The 15,360-nt window shown below is 40.2% G+C and overlaps 1 pseudogene; it reads left to right on the top strand.

Moving 5' to 3' along the window:
* Positions 1 to 13,923, top strand: part of LOC138853350 (adipokinetic hormone/corazonin-related peptide receptor variant I-like) — a 228,066-nt pseudogene extending 214,143 nt beyond the window's left edge.
* Positions 13,924 to 15,360: the final 1,437 nt, after the last annotated feature.

The raw sequence follows: 15,360 nt of genomic DNA, 5'->3' as shown, positions 1-15,360 counted from the left end.
TCACACCACACATTGCCCTCAGACATGACATCTCCACTGCCTCCAGCCTTCTCCTCGCTGCAACATTCATCACCCATGCTTCACACCCATATAAGAGCGTTGGTAAAACTATACTCTCATACATTCCCCTCTTTGACTCCAAGGACAAAGTTCTTTGTCTCCACAGACTCCTAAGTGCACCACTCACTCTTTTCCCCTCATCAATTCTATGATTCACCTCATCTTTCATAGACCCATCCGCTGACACGTCCACTCCCAAATATCTGAATACGTTCACCTCCTCCATACTCTCTCCCTCCAATCTGATATTCAATCTTTCATCACCTAATCTTTTTGTTATCCTCATAACCTTACTCTTTCCTCTATTCACCTTTAATTTTCTTCTTTTGCACACCCTACCAAATTCATCCACCAATCTCTGCAACTTCTCTTCAGAATCTCCCAAGAGCACAGTGTCATCAGCAAAGAGCAGCTGTGACAACTCCCACTTTGTTTGTGATTCTTTATCTGTTAACTCCACGCCTCTTGCCAAGACCCTCTCATTTACTTCTCTTACAACCCCATCTATAACTATATTCTCATATATTTCCCTCTTTGCTTCTATGGATAAAGTTTTTTGTCTCCACAGATTCCTGAGTGCACCACTCACCCTTTTCCCCTCATCAGTTCTATTGCTCACCTCATCTTTCATAGACACATCTGCTGACACATCTACTCCTAAATATCTGAATACTTTCACCTCCTCCATACTCTCTCCCTCCAATCTGATATCCAGTCTTTCTTTACCTAATTTTTTTGTTATCCTCATCACCTTACTCTTTCCTATATTCACTTTCAATTTTCTTCTTTTACATACCTTACCAAACTCGTCCACCAATTAATTAAAGTTAATTAAAATTAATTAAAATTACTGGGTAACTAACTAAACCCCTAATTAAAAAACTTAATAATGGACTAACTACCTAGACTAATTAACTAAATAAATAGACTCAGCATCTAACAATTATCCATCTAATTAAATAAATAACTAAAGCAAATAAAGAATGCATAACCATCCAACCAACCAATTAACTAAATGTCTAACTGGCTTACAAACTAGTCTACTAAATAACTAACTTTTTACTAGCATACTGGGTTGACAAATTAAATAGTTGTCCGACAAATTATCTGCTTAACTAACTCATTTACTCGTTAAGTAAGCAATCTAAATCTAATTTATAAAGATCTAACTGGCTCAGTAACTTCCTAATCAACTATCCACTCACCTAACCAGCCAACAAACCAGCCAACCAATTAATCAGTCAACCATCTATCCAGTTACCCAATCAAACATGCAACCAACCAATCATCCAACTAACCAATAGGCTAACCATCCAACTAACCAATCCATTAACCAATTAACCAATTATCCAACCAGCCTATCAATTATCAAACTTACCAGTTAACCAATGAACCAACTAATCAACCAACCAATTAACCAACAAAGCAACTAACCAACAAGACAATCATCCATTCATCCAGTCAACCAACTCATTAGCTAATTAAGCAATCAATAATGCATCAACTAGCCAAACAACCAACCTAACCAATCTGCTAACCAAGCAAACAACCAACTAAGCAGCAAACTAACCAACCCTCCAATCAGCCAATGAATGCATCAACCAAGCAATCACTTAACCAACGAATTATTCAACCAACCAGTCGACCAACCAAATAATTAACCATCCATCTAACAAATCAACAAGCTATCCAGCCACCCAATCAACCATCCATCCTACCAACAACCATCCAACCATCTAGCAACCAATTACCAACCAACTAATTAACTAATCCCCAAACCAAACAACCAGTTAACCTACCAACCATTTAATCAACCAACAAACCAGTCAACCAACAAACTAACCAGTAAATCATCCAAGCAACCAACCGGCTAACCTACCAACCAAGTAAGCAACCAACCAAACAATAAAGAATCCAAACAACCAGTTAACCAACCAATCAACCGTATCAACATCCAAGGAACCAAGCAACAAGCCAATCATCAAGCCAACCAATGAACCAACACACCAGTCAATTAAGCAACCATACAACCAACGAACAAGCCATCCAACCATCAAGTCAATAAACTAACTGGCCAACCAACCAATTACCCAACCAACTGATCAACCATTCCACAAGCCATCCAACCAGCTAACCAACCAACCAAATAACCATCCAAGAAAACAAGCAACAAACCAATTATCTAACCAACTAAGCAGCTGACCAACCAATCAACCAACACAACAGCCAATTAGTTAACTAAATAATTCGTCCAACCATCCATCCAGCCAATAAACCAACCAATGAGTCATCCAACCAACAAATCCCTCAAACAACTCATTAAAGATTTAATAAACTACCAACCAACCCAACAATTAACCAGCCAACCAACTAACCAACCAATTAACCAATTACTAGTCAAAAACTAACAGTTCATCCAACTAACCGACAAATCAGCTAAGCAACTAGTCCACTAACCAATTATCCAACCAACTGATCTATTAATAAACCAACTAAATAATCAACAAACCACCAATTAACCGACCAACCAAATAACCAACTAACCATCCAACCAGCTTACCAACAAACCAACAGTCAATTAACCAACCAATTAAATAGCAACAAATGAGGAAACCAGCCCAGTCAACTAGCCAATTAGCATACCAACCATCCCTCCAACCAACAAATTCACCAACCAACCAATTACCCAGCCAACCAAATAGCCATCCAACCTACCATTGAGTGAAGCAACCAACTATTTAAACAATATTGCAACCACCCAACTGGTAATCAACCAGCTAACCAATCTACAATGCAGTTAACCAGCCTACCAACATTCGCCCTACCTAACTGAATTAGTGACAAAATGACGATCTAACTAATTATATAACTTTTTAGATAAATATGCGAGTAAGTAACTTGTTCAGACACACAGGTGGAGATCTGCTACTCTCAACACTCAGGTGAACTCACGCAGCTACGAGAGTAGAAGCCTAATGTCGAGTCCTCTCTACTGGAGTCGACTAGACCAGTCCTCTTCCCTCTCTCACATTCGGTCAGTGTCCACACATGCCACAGTAGGTAAATCTAAACTCCACTATCTGTGTGTATAAGAAAAACTGCCTGTTTTTGTATATGAATCCCAACTGTGAATATTCTCTTAAAATAAGCATTTATAATTCAATATAACGATTGTTATAATTTATTTGCCGCACAGGAAACACTCCGAGACAGACTCAGGATTGTCATTTCCTCTACATTCACTGACACAAACTTCCTCTCTGTGTAGAAGGTAGGTACCGTACCTGATACTGTGTCTGTGTAGAAGGTAGGTACCGTACCTGATGCTGTGTCTGTGTAGAAGGTAGGTACCGTACCTGATGCTTTATCTGTGTGGAAGGGAAGTACTGTGCCTGATGCTGTATCTGTGTAGAAGGTAGGTACCGTACATGATGATGTATCTGTGTGGAAGTACTGTACCTGACGTTGTGTCTGTGGTTAAATTGTCTCTGTAATTAGCTAATTCCTTTAATTATGTTTTGTGTGTAAGCCATTATTTTCTTGGTAAGCCAGTAACACTGTAAGCCATTTTCTTGATAAGCCAGTAACACTGTAAGCCAGAGTTTTCTTGGTAAGCCAGTAACACTGTAAGCCAGTTTTCTTGGTAAGCCTGTAACACTGTAAGCCAGAGTTTTCTTGGTAAGCCAGTAACACTGTAAGCCAGAGTTTCCTCGGTAAGCCAGTAACACTAAGCCAGAGTTTTCTTGGAAAGCCAGTAACACTAAGCCAGAGTTTTCTTGGTAAGCCAGGAACACTGTAAGCCAGTTTTCTTGGTAAGCCAGTAACATTGTAAGCCAGAGTTTTCTTGGTAAGCCAGTAACACTGTAAGCCAGTTTTTTGATAAGCCAGTAACACTATGAGCCAGTTTTCTTGGTAAGCCAGTAACACTATAAGCCAGTTTTCTTGGTAAGCCAGTAACACTGTAAGCCAGAGTTTCCTTGGTAAGCCAGTAACACTAAGCCAGAGTTTTCTTGGTAAGCCAGTAATACTGTAAGCCAGAGTTTTTTTGGTAAGCCAGTAACACTGTAAGCCAGAGTTTTCTTCGTAAGCCAATAACACTGTGAGCAAGTTTTCTTGGTAAGCCAGAAACACTGTAAGCCAGTTTTCTTGGTAACCCAGTAACACTGAAAGCCAGTTTTCTTGGTAAGCCAGTAACACTGTAAGCCAGTTTTCTTGGTAAGCCAGTAACACTGTGAGCCAGTTTTCTTGGTAAGCCAGTAACACTGTAAGCCAGTTTTCTTGGTAAGCCAGTAACACTGTAACCCAGTTTTCTTGGTAAACCAGTAACACTTTAAGCCAGTTTTCTTGGTAAGCCAGTAACATTGTGAGCCAGTTTTCTTGGTAAGCCAGTAACACTGTAAGCCAGTTTTCTTGGTAAGCCAGTAACACTGTAAGCCAGTTTTCTTGATAAGCCAGTAACACTGTGAGCCAGTTTTCTTGGTAAGCCAGTAACACTGTAAGCCAGTTTTCTTGGTAAGCCAGTAACACTGTGAGCCAGTTTTCTTCGTAAGCCAGTAACACTGTAAACCAGTTTTCTTGGTAAGCCAGTAACACTGTGAGCCAGTTTTCTTGGTAAGCCAGTAACACTGTAAGCCAGTTTTCTTGGAAAGCCAGTAACACTGTAAGCCAGTTTTCTTGGTAAGCCAGTAACACTGTGAGCCAGTTTTCTTGGTAAGCCAATAACAATGTAAGCCAGAGTTTTCTTGGTAAGCCAGCAACACTGTAAGCCAGAGTTTTCTTGGTAAGCCATTAACACTGTAAGCCAGAGTTTTCTTGGTAAGCCAGTAACGCTGTGAGCCAGTTTTCTTGGTAAGCCAGTAACACTGTAAGCCAGAGTTTTCTTGGTAAGCCAGGAACACTGTGCGCCAGTTTTCTTGGTAAGCCAGTAACACTGTGAGCCAGTTTTCTTGGTAAGCCAGTAACACTGTTAGCTAGTTTTCTTGGTAAGCCAGTAACACTGTAAGCCAGTTTTCTTGGTAAGCCAGTAACACTGTGAGCCAGTTTTCTTGGTAAGCCAGTAACACTGTGAGCCAGTTTTCTTGGTAAGCCAGTAACACTGTGAGGCAGTTTTCTTGGTAAGCCAGTACCACTGTAAGCCAGAGTTTTCTTGGTAAGCCAGTAACACTGTAAGCCAGAGTTTTCTTGGTAAGCCAGTAACACTGTAAGCCAGAGTTTTCTTTGTAAGCCAGCAACACTGTGAGCCAGTTTTCTTGGTAAGCAACTAACACTGTGAGCCAGTTTTCTTGGTAAGCCAGTAACACTGTATGCCAGTTTTCTTGGTAAGCCAGTAACACTGTGAGCCAGTTTTCTTGGTAAGCCAGTAACACTGTAAGCCAGTTTTCTTGGTAAGCCAGTAACTCTGTGAGCCAGTTTTCTTGGTAAGCCAGTAACACTGTAAGCCAGTTTTCTTGGTAAGCCAGTAACACTGTAAGCCAGTTTTCTTGGAAAGCCAGTAACACTGTAAGCCAGTAACACTGTAAGCCAGAGTTTTCTTGGTAAGCCAGTAACACTGTAAGCCAGAGTTTTCTTCGTAAGCCAGTAACACTGTAAGCCAGTTTTCTTGGTAAGCCAGTAACACTGTAAGCCAGTTTCCTTGGTAAGCCAGTAACACTGTAAGCCAGTAACACTGTAAGCCAGAGTTTTCTTGGTAAGCCAGTAACACTGTAAGCCAGAGTTTTCTTGGTAAGCCAGTAACACTGTAAGCCAGTTTTCTTGGTAAGCCAGTAACACTGTAAGCCAGTTTTCTTGGTAAGCCAGTAACACTGTAAGCCAGTTTTCTTAGTAAGCCAGTAACACTGTAAGCCAGTAACACTATAAGCCAGTAACACTGTAAGCCAGTAACACTGTGAGCCAGTAACACTGTAAGTCAGTAACACTGTAAGCCAGTAACACTGTAAGCCAGTAACACTGTAAGCCAGTAACACTGTAAGCAAGTAACACTGTAAGCCAGTAACACTGTAAGCCAGTAACACTGTAAGCCAGTAACACTGTAAGCCAGTAACACTGTGAGCCACTAACACTGTAAGCCAGTAACACTGTAAGCCAGTAACACTGTAAGTCAGTAACACTGTAAGCCAGTAACACTGTAAGCCAGTAACACTGTAAGTCAGTAAAACTGTAAGCCAGTAACACTGTGAGCCAGCAACACTGTAAGCCAGTAACACTGTAAGTCAGTAACACTTTAAGCCTGTAACACTGTAAGCCAGTAACACTGTAAGCCAGTAACACTGTAAGCCAGTAACACTGTAAGTCAGTAACACTGTAAGCCAGTAACACTGTAAGCCAGTAACACTGTGAGCCAGTAACACTGTAAGCCAGTAACACTGTGAGCCAGTAACACTGTAAGCCAGTAACACTGTAAGCCAGTAACACTGTAAGCCAGTAACACTGTAAGCCAGTAACACTGTAAGCCAGTAACACTGTAAGCCAGTAACACTGTAAGTCAGTAACACTGTAAGCCAGTAACACTGTAAGCCAGTAACACTGTACGCCAGTAACACTGTAAGCCAGTAACACTGTAAGCCAGTAACACTGTAAGCCAGTAACACTGTGAGCCAGTAACACTGTAAGTCAGTAACACTGTAAGCCAGTAACACTGTAAGCCAGTAACACTGTAAGCCAGTAACACTGTAAGCCAGTAACACTGTAAGCCAGTAACACTGTAAGCCAGTAACACTGTAAGCCAGTAACACTGTAAGACAGTAACACTGTAAGCCAGTAATACTGTGAGCCAGTAACACTGTGAGCCAGTAACACTGTAAGCCAGTAACACTGTAAGCCAGTAACACTGTAAGCCAGTAATACTGTAAGCCAGTAACACTGTAAGCCAGTAACACTGTAAGCCAGTAACACTGTAAGTCAGTAACACTGTAAGCCAGTAACACTGTGAGCCAGTAACACTGTAAGCCAGTAACACTGTAAGCCAGTAACACTGTAAGCCAGTAACACTGTAAGCCAGTAACACTGTAAGCCAGTAACACTGTAAGTCAGTAACACTGTAAGCCAGTAACACTGTGAGCCATTAACACTGTAAGCCAGTAACACTGTAAGCCAGTAACACTGTAAGCCAGTAACACTGTAAGCCAGTAACACTGTGAGCCAGTAACACTGTAAGCCAGTAACACTGTAAGCCAGTAACACTGTAAGTCAGTAACACTGTAAGCCAGTAACACTGTAAGCCAGTAACACTGTGAGCCAGTAACACTGTAAGCCAGTAACACTGTGAGCCAGTAACACTGTAAGCCAGTAACACTGTAAGCCAGTAACACTGTAAGCCAGTAACACTGTAAGCCAGTAACACTGTAAGCCAGTAACACTGTAAGCCAGTAACACTGTAAGCCAGTAACACTGTAAGCCAGTAACACTGTAAGTCAGTAACACTGTAAGCCAGTAACACTGTAAGCCAGTAACACTGTACGCCAGTAACACTGTAAGCCAGTAACACTGTAAGCCAGTAACACTGTAAGCCAGTAACACTGTGAGCCAGTAACACTGTAAGTCAGTAACACTGTAAGCCAGTAACACTGTAAGCCAGTAACACTGTAAGCCAGTAACACTGTAAGCCAGTAACACTGTAAGCCAGTAACACTGTAAGCCAGTAACACTGTAAGCCAGTAACACTGTAAGACAGTAACACTGTAAGCCAGTAATACTGTGAGCCAGTAACACTGTGAGCCAGTAACATTGTAAGCCAGTAACACTGTAAGCCAGTAACACTGTAAGCCAGTAATACTGTAAGCCAGTAACACTGTAAGCCAGTAACACTGTAAGCCAGTAACACTGTAAGTCAGTAACACTGTAAGCCAGTAACGCTGTGAGCCAGTAACACTGTAAGCCAGTAACACTGTAAGCCAGTAACACTGTAAGCCAGTAACACTGTAAGCCAGTAACACTGTAAGCCAGTAACACTGTAAGTCAGTAACACTGTAAGCCAGTAACACTGTGAGCCATTAACACTGTAAGCCAGTAACACTGTAAGCCAGTAACACTGTAAGCCAGTAACACTGTAAGCCAGTAACACTGTGAGCCAGTAACACTGTAAGCCAGTAACACTGTAAGCCAGTAACACTGTGAGCCAGTAACACTGTAAGCCAGTAACACTGTAAGCCAGTAACACTGTAAGCCAGTAACACTGTAAGCCAGTAACACTGTAAGCCAGTAACACTGTAAGCCAGTAACACTGTAAGCCAGTAACACTGTAAGCCAGTAACACTGTAAGCCAGTAACACTGTAAGTCAGTAACACTGTAAGCCAGTAACACTGTAAGTCAGTAACACTGTAAGCCAGTAACACTGTAAGCCAGTAACACTGCAAGTCAGTAACACTGTAAGCCAGTAACACTGTAAGCCAGTAACACTGTGAGCCAGTAACACTGTAAGCCAGTAACACTGTAAGTCAGTAACACTGTAAGCCAGTAACACTGTAAGCCAGTAACACTGGCTTACACTGTAAGCCAGTAACACTGTAAGCCAGTAACACTGTGAGCCAGTAACACTGTAAGCCAGTAACACTGTAAGTCAGTAACACTGTAAGCCAGTAACACTGTAAGCCAGTAACACTGTAAGCCAGTAACACTGTAAGCCAGTAACACTGTAAGTCAGTAACACTGTAAGCCAGTAACACTGTGAGCCAGTAACACTGTAAGCCAGTAATACTGTAAGCCAGTAACACTGTGAGCCAGTAACACTGTAAGCCAGTAACACTGTGAGCCAGTAACACTGTGAGCCAGTAACACTGTGAGCCAGTAACACTGTAAGCCAGTAACATTGTGAGCCAGTAACACTGTAAGCCAGTAACACTGTAAGTCAGTAACACTGTAAGCCAGTAACACTGTAAGTCAGTAACACTGTAAGCCAGAAACACTGTGAGCCAGTAACACTGTAAGCCAGTAACACTGTAAGCCAGTAACACTGTGAGCCAGTAACACTGTAAGCCAGTAACACTGTGAGCCAGTAACACTGTGAGCCAGTAACACTGTGAGCCAGTAACACTGTAAGCCAGTAACACTGTGAGCCAGTAACACTGTAAGCCAGTAACACTGTAAGTCAGTAACACTGTAAGCCAGTAACACTGTAAGTCAGTAACACTGTAAGCTAGTAACACTGTAAGTCAGTAACACTGTAAGCCAGTAACACTGTAAGTCAGTAACACTGTAAGCCAGTAACACTGTAAGCCAGTAACACTGTAAGTCAGTAACATTGTAAGCCAGTAACACTGTAAGCCAGTAACACTGTAAGCCAGTAACACTGTAAGCCAGTAACACTGTAAGCCAGTAACACTGTAAGCCAGTAACACTCTGAGCCAGTAACACTGTAAGCCAGTAACACTGTAAGCCAGTAACACTGTAAGCCAGTAACACTGTAAGCCAGTAACACTGTAAGTCAGTAACACTGTAAGCCAGTAACACTGTAAGCCAGTAACACTGTAAGTCAGTAACACTGTAAGTCAGTAACACTGTAAGTCAGTAACACTGTAAGCCAGTAACACTGTAAGCCAGTAACACTGTAAGTCAGTAACACTGTAAGCCAGTAACACTGTAAGCCAGTAACACTGTAAGCCAGTAACACTGTAAGCCAGTAACACTGTAAGCCAGTAACACTGTAAGCCATTAACACTGTGAGCCAGTAACACTGTAAGCCAGTAACATTGTAAGCCAGTAACACTGTAAGCCAATAACACTGTAAGCCAGTAGCATTGTAAGTCAGTAACACTGTAAGCCAGTAACACTGTAAGCCAGTAACACTGTGAACATTTAGGTTATGGTTGGTTAGAAATAATAATTGAAAGAAGTAAATGTTTTATTTTTGAGTTAACTCTCAGTAACGTTCAAAAATATTGAAGGAGCACGTAAATATTGACATAACATCCAACTTTATATCTTCGTCTTCTCCTTTTTCTTCTTCGTCAAATTCTGATTATTATTTACGAATTACTTTGAATCAAATGTGAATTAGAAAGAAACAGGAAATTTTTAAGTAAATTGTTGATCCTTCTCTCACTAGATATATATATATATATATATATATATATATATATATATATATATATATATATATATATATATATATATATATATATATATATATATATATATATATATATATATATATATGTTAATGTTAAATGATCAGTTATGGAAAGAGAAAAGAGAATATGAACGTGTAAATGCAAGAATTATGTGGATTAAAGTAAAGGTTGGATGCGAGAAGTGGGTCATAATAAGCGTGTATGCACCTGGAGAAGAGAGGAATGCAGAGGAGAGAGAGAGAGATTTTGGAAGATGTTAAGTGAATGTATAGGAGCCTTTGAACCAAGTGAGTGAGTAATTGTGGTAGGGGACCTGAATGCTAAAGTAGGAGAAACTTTTAGAGAGGGTGTGGTAGGTAAGTTTGGGGTGCCAGGTGTAAATGATAATGGGAGCCCTTTGACTGAACTTTGTATAGAAAGGGGTTTAGTTATAGGTAATACATATTTTAAGAAAAAGAGGATAAATAAGTATACAAGATATGATGTAGGGCGAAATGACAGTAGTTTGTTGGATTATGTATTGGTAGATAAAAGACTGTTGAGTAGACTTCAGGATGTACATGTTTATAGAGGGGCCACAGATATATCAGATCACTTTCTAGTTGTAGCTACACTGAGAGTAAAAGGTAGATGGGATACAAGGAGAATAGAAGCATCAGGGAAGAGAGAGGTGAAGGTTTATAAACTAAAAGAGGAGGCAGTTAGGGTAAGATATAAACAGCTATTGGAGGATAGATGGGCTAATGAGAGCATAGGCAATGGGGTCGAAGAGGTATGGGGTAGGTTTAAAAATGTAGTGTTAGAGTGTTCAGCAGAAGTTTGTGGTTACAGGAAAGTGGGTGCAGGAGGGAAGAGGAGCGATTGGTGGAATGATGATGTAAAGAGAGTAGTAAGGGAGAAAAAGTTAGCATATGAGAAGTTTTTACAAAGTAGAAGTGATGCAAGGAGGGAAGAGTACATGGAGAAAAAGAGAGAGGTTAAGAGAGTGGTGAAGCAATGTAAAAAGAGAGCAAATGAGAGAGTGGGTGAGATGTTATCAACAAATTTTGTTGAAAATAAGAAAAAGTTTTGGAGTGAGATTAACAAGTTAAGAAAGCCTAGAGAACAAATGGATTTGTCAGTTAAAAATAGGAGAGGAGAGTTATTAAATGGAGAGTTAGAGGTATTGGGAAGATGGAGGGAATATTTTGAGGAATTGTTAAATGTTGATGAAGATAGGGAAGCTGTGATTTCGTGTATAGGGCAAGGAGGAATAACATCTTGTAGGAGTGAGGAAGAGCCAGTTGTGAGTGTGGGGGAAGTTCGTGAGTGAGTGGGTAAAATGAAAGGGGGTAAGGCAGCCGGGATTGATGGGATAAAGATAGAAATGTTAAAAGCAGGTGGGGATATAGTTTTGGAGTGGTTGGTGCAATTATTTAATAAATGTATGGAAGAGGGTAAGGTACCTAGGGATTGGCAGAGAGCATGCATAGTTCCTTTGTATAAAGGCAAAGGGGATAAAAGAGAGTGCAAAAATTATAGGGGGATAAGTCTGTTGAGTGTACCTGGTAAAGTGTATGGTAGAGTTATAATTGAAAGAATTAAGAGTAAGACGGAGAATAGGATAGCAGATGAACAAGGAGGCTTTAGGAAAGGTAGGGGGTGTGTGGACCAGGTGTTTACAATGAAACATATAAGTGAACAGTATTTAGATAAGGCTAAAGAGGTCTTTGTGGCATTTATGGATTTGGAAAAGGCGTATGACAGGGTGGATAGGGGGGCAATGTGGCAGATGTTGCAGGTGTATGGTGTGGGAGGTAGGTTACTGAAAGCAGTGAAGAGTTTTTACGAGGATAGTGAGGCTCAAGTTAGAGTATGTAGGAAAGAGGGAAATTTTTTCCCAGTAAAAGTAGGCCTTAGACAAGGATGTGTGATGTCACCGTGGTTGTTTAATATATTTATAGATGGGGTTGTAAGAGAAGTAAATGCGAGGGTCTTGACAAGAGGCGTGGAGTTAAAAGATAAAGAATCACACACAAAGTGGGAGTTGTCACAGCTGCTCTTTGCTGATGACACTGTGCTCTTGGGAGATTCTGAAGAGAAGCTGCAGAGATTGGTGGATGAATTTGGTAGGGTGTGCAAAAGAAGAAAATTAAAGGTGAATACAGGAAAGAGTAAGGTTATGAGGATAACAAAAAGATTAGGTGATGAAAGATTTAATATCAGATTGGAGGGAGAGAGTATGGAGGAGGTGAACGTATTCAGATATTTGGGAGTGGACGTGTCAGCGGATGGATCTATGAAAGATGAGGTGAATCATAGAATTGATGAGGGAAAAAGAGTGAGTGGTGCACTTAGGAGTCTGTGGAGACAAAGAACTTTGTCCTTGGAGGCAAAGAGGGGAATGTATGAGAGTATAGCTTTACCAACGCTCTTATATGGGTGTGAAGCGTGGGTGATGAATGTTGCAGCGAGGAGAAGGCTGGAGGCAGTGGAGATGTCATGTCTGAGGGCAATGTGTGGTGTGAATATAATGCAGAGAATTCGTAGTTTGGAAGTTAGGAGGAGGTGCGGGATTACCAAAACTGTTGTCCAGAGGGCTGAGGAAGGGTTGTTGAGGTGGTTCGGACATGTAGAGAGAATGGAGCGAAACAGAATGACTTCAAGAGTGTATCAGTCTGTAGCGGAAGGAAGGCGGGGTAGGGGTCGGCCTAGGAAGGGTTGGAGGGAGGGGGTAAAGGAGGTTTTGTGTGCGAGGGGCTTGGACTTCCAGCAGGCATGCGTGAGCGTGTTTGATAGGAGTGAATGGAGACAAATGGTTTTTAATACTTGACGTGCTGTTGGAGTGTGAGCAAAGTAACATTTATGAAGGGGTTCAGGGAAACCGGCAGGCCGGACTTGAGTCCTGGAGATGGGAAGTACAGTGCCTGCACTCTGAAGGAGGGGTGTTAATGTTGCAGTTTAAAAACTGTAGTGTAAAGCACCCTTCTGGCAAGACAGTGATGGAGTGAACGATGGTGAAAGTTTTTCTTTTTCGGGCCACCCTGCCTTGGTGGGAATCGGCCAGTGTGATAAAATATATATATATATATATATATATATATATATATATATATATATATATATATATATATATATATATATATATATATATATATATATATATATATATATATATATATATATATATATATATATATATATATATATATATATATATATATATATATATATATATATATATATAAAGAATTTTTTTCAGATGACGGTTTTAACTATGTTAATTTCAGAATACAGAAAATTTTCATTCTTTCTTCTTGGACAGAGACACAGGCGAGGTGCGAGGAGGCGGGACCTCAGCACTGACTACACTCTACAGAAACGGCTCCTGTTTCACAGCCTCTGTTCGTTCAGCACCAAGTGACCCTAATGGTAAACAGGTGTAGAACTAGCAACAGGATCGGCAAAGGTGAAGAGCCAACAGCAAGAGAAGAAAACAGATATAGAGTTGGCAACACTGGTAGAAATCCAGTGTCAAGCAAAGAAGATTATTCAGATTTTCTTTTAGCTGTTCCCAATTCCTCCCTGGGCATTCAACTCGACCCACAGGTCATTCTGACTGTTGTTGCTCTTCGTCTAGCCGCCCGCATACTCACCGAACATAGGCATATTTGCGGCAGGGCGTCTGCTGATCAGTTCGGACTACATGGTCTCGTCTGTCATACATTGTTAGGGAAGTATGTTAGACATGAGAAGGTCAACGACATCATAAAGAGAAGTCTCGCCACAGCCCGTTGTCCAGCTGAACGGGAACCCTGATTACTGAGGTCTGACGACGTCAAAAGCGTTCAAATGGAGTCATTTTACTACCCTGGAAGGATGGTAAGCAGATTGCCTGGGACTACACCTGCGCTGCCATGTTGGCGGATACCTACTTGCCATACTCTGAAGCTGAAGACGGTGGAGCAGCCAGTTACAGGAAGATCCAGAAGAACCACAAGTATGAAGGTCTGCCTCCTTGCTACAGCTTCATCACAGTAGGGTCGGAGACCCTTGGAGCATGGGGAAAGTGTTCTCTAATGTTCCTCAGAGAGCTGGGTGAAAAACTGATCACAGAAACCAAGGATCACAAAGCAGCCAGTTTCCTTTTTCAGAGACTCAGTGCTGGGATCCAGAGGAAAAATGCCTGCTGCATTCTGGGCACGTGACCCACCGCCAGGGAGGGGCATGAAGTATTTGAGATGTTATTTATGTTCTACTTCCTATTGTATTTTTGTTAATGCATTCTGTCTTCAAATAAAGTCCACTTAGAATACACATGCAAATATAATATATATATATATATATATATATATATATATATATATATATATATATATATATATATATATATATATATATATATATATATATATATATCGTGCCGTATAAGTAAATTTGCTATTGTGGCTTAAATAGCAATGCTCTTCTTGCCGAATAAGGCAAGTGAAAATTTGTATATCCAATAATAATTGTGTTTATTAAATTATTTTAAACTTACCTAAAATATATTTAATTGGATTAGGCTAAATTAAATTGTGCTTGTTATAATAAGGTTAGGTAAGTTTTCTAAGGTTCTTTAGGTACAAAATTATTAATGTTTGAATTACCATAAATGAAAAAATATATATATTTAGACATATAAGTGAAAATTTTAGAATGGACTTAATTATATATATATATATATATATATATATATATATATATATATATATATATATATATATATATATATATATATATATATATATATATATATATATATATATATATATACATATATATATATATATATATATATATATATATATATATATATATATATATATATTTTTTTTTTTTTTTTTTATTATCACACTGGCCGATTCCCACCAAGGCAGGGTGGCCCGAAAAAGAAAAACTTTCACCATCATTCACTCCATCACTGTCTTGCCAGAAGGGTGCTTTACACTACAGTTTTTAAACTGCAACATTAACACCCCTCCTTCAGAGTGCAGGCACTGTACTTCCCATCTCCAGGACTCAAGTCCGGCCTGCCGGTTTCCCTGAATCCCTTCATAAATGTTACTTTGCTCACACTCCAACAGCACGTCAAGTATTAAAAACCATTTGTCTCCATTCACTCCTATCAAAGACGCTCACGCATGCCTGCTGGAAGTCCAAGCCCCTCGCACACAAAACCTCCTTTACCCCCTCCCTCCAACCCTTCCTAGGCCG

The sequence above is a fragment of the Cherax quadricarinatus genome, chromosome 28 (genome assembly GCF_038502225.1).
Source record: "Cherax quadricarinatus isolate ZL_2023a chromosome 28, ASM3850222v1, whole genome shotgun sequence".
Taxonomy (NCBI): domain Eukaryota; kingdom Metazoa; phylum Arthropoda; class Malacostraca; order Decapoda; family Parastacidae; genus Cherax; species Cherax quadricarinatus.
This window is presented reverse-complemented; position numbering and strand designations above follow the sequence as displayed.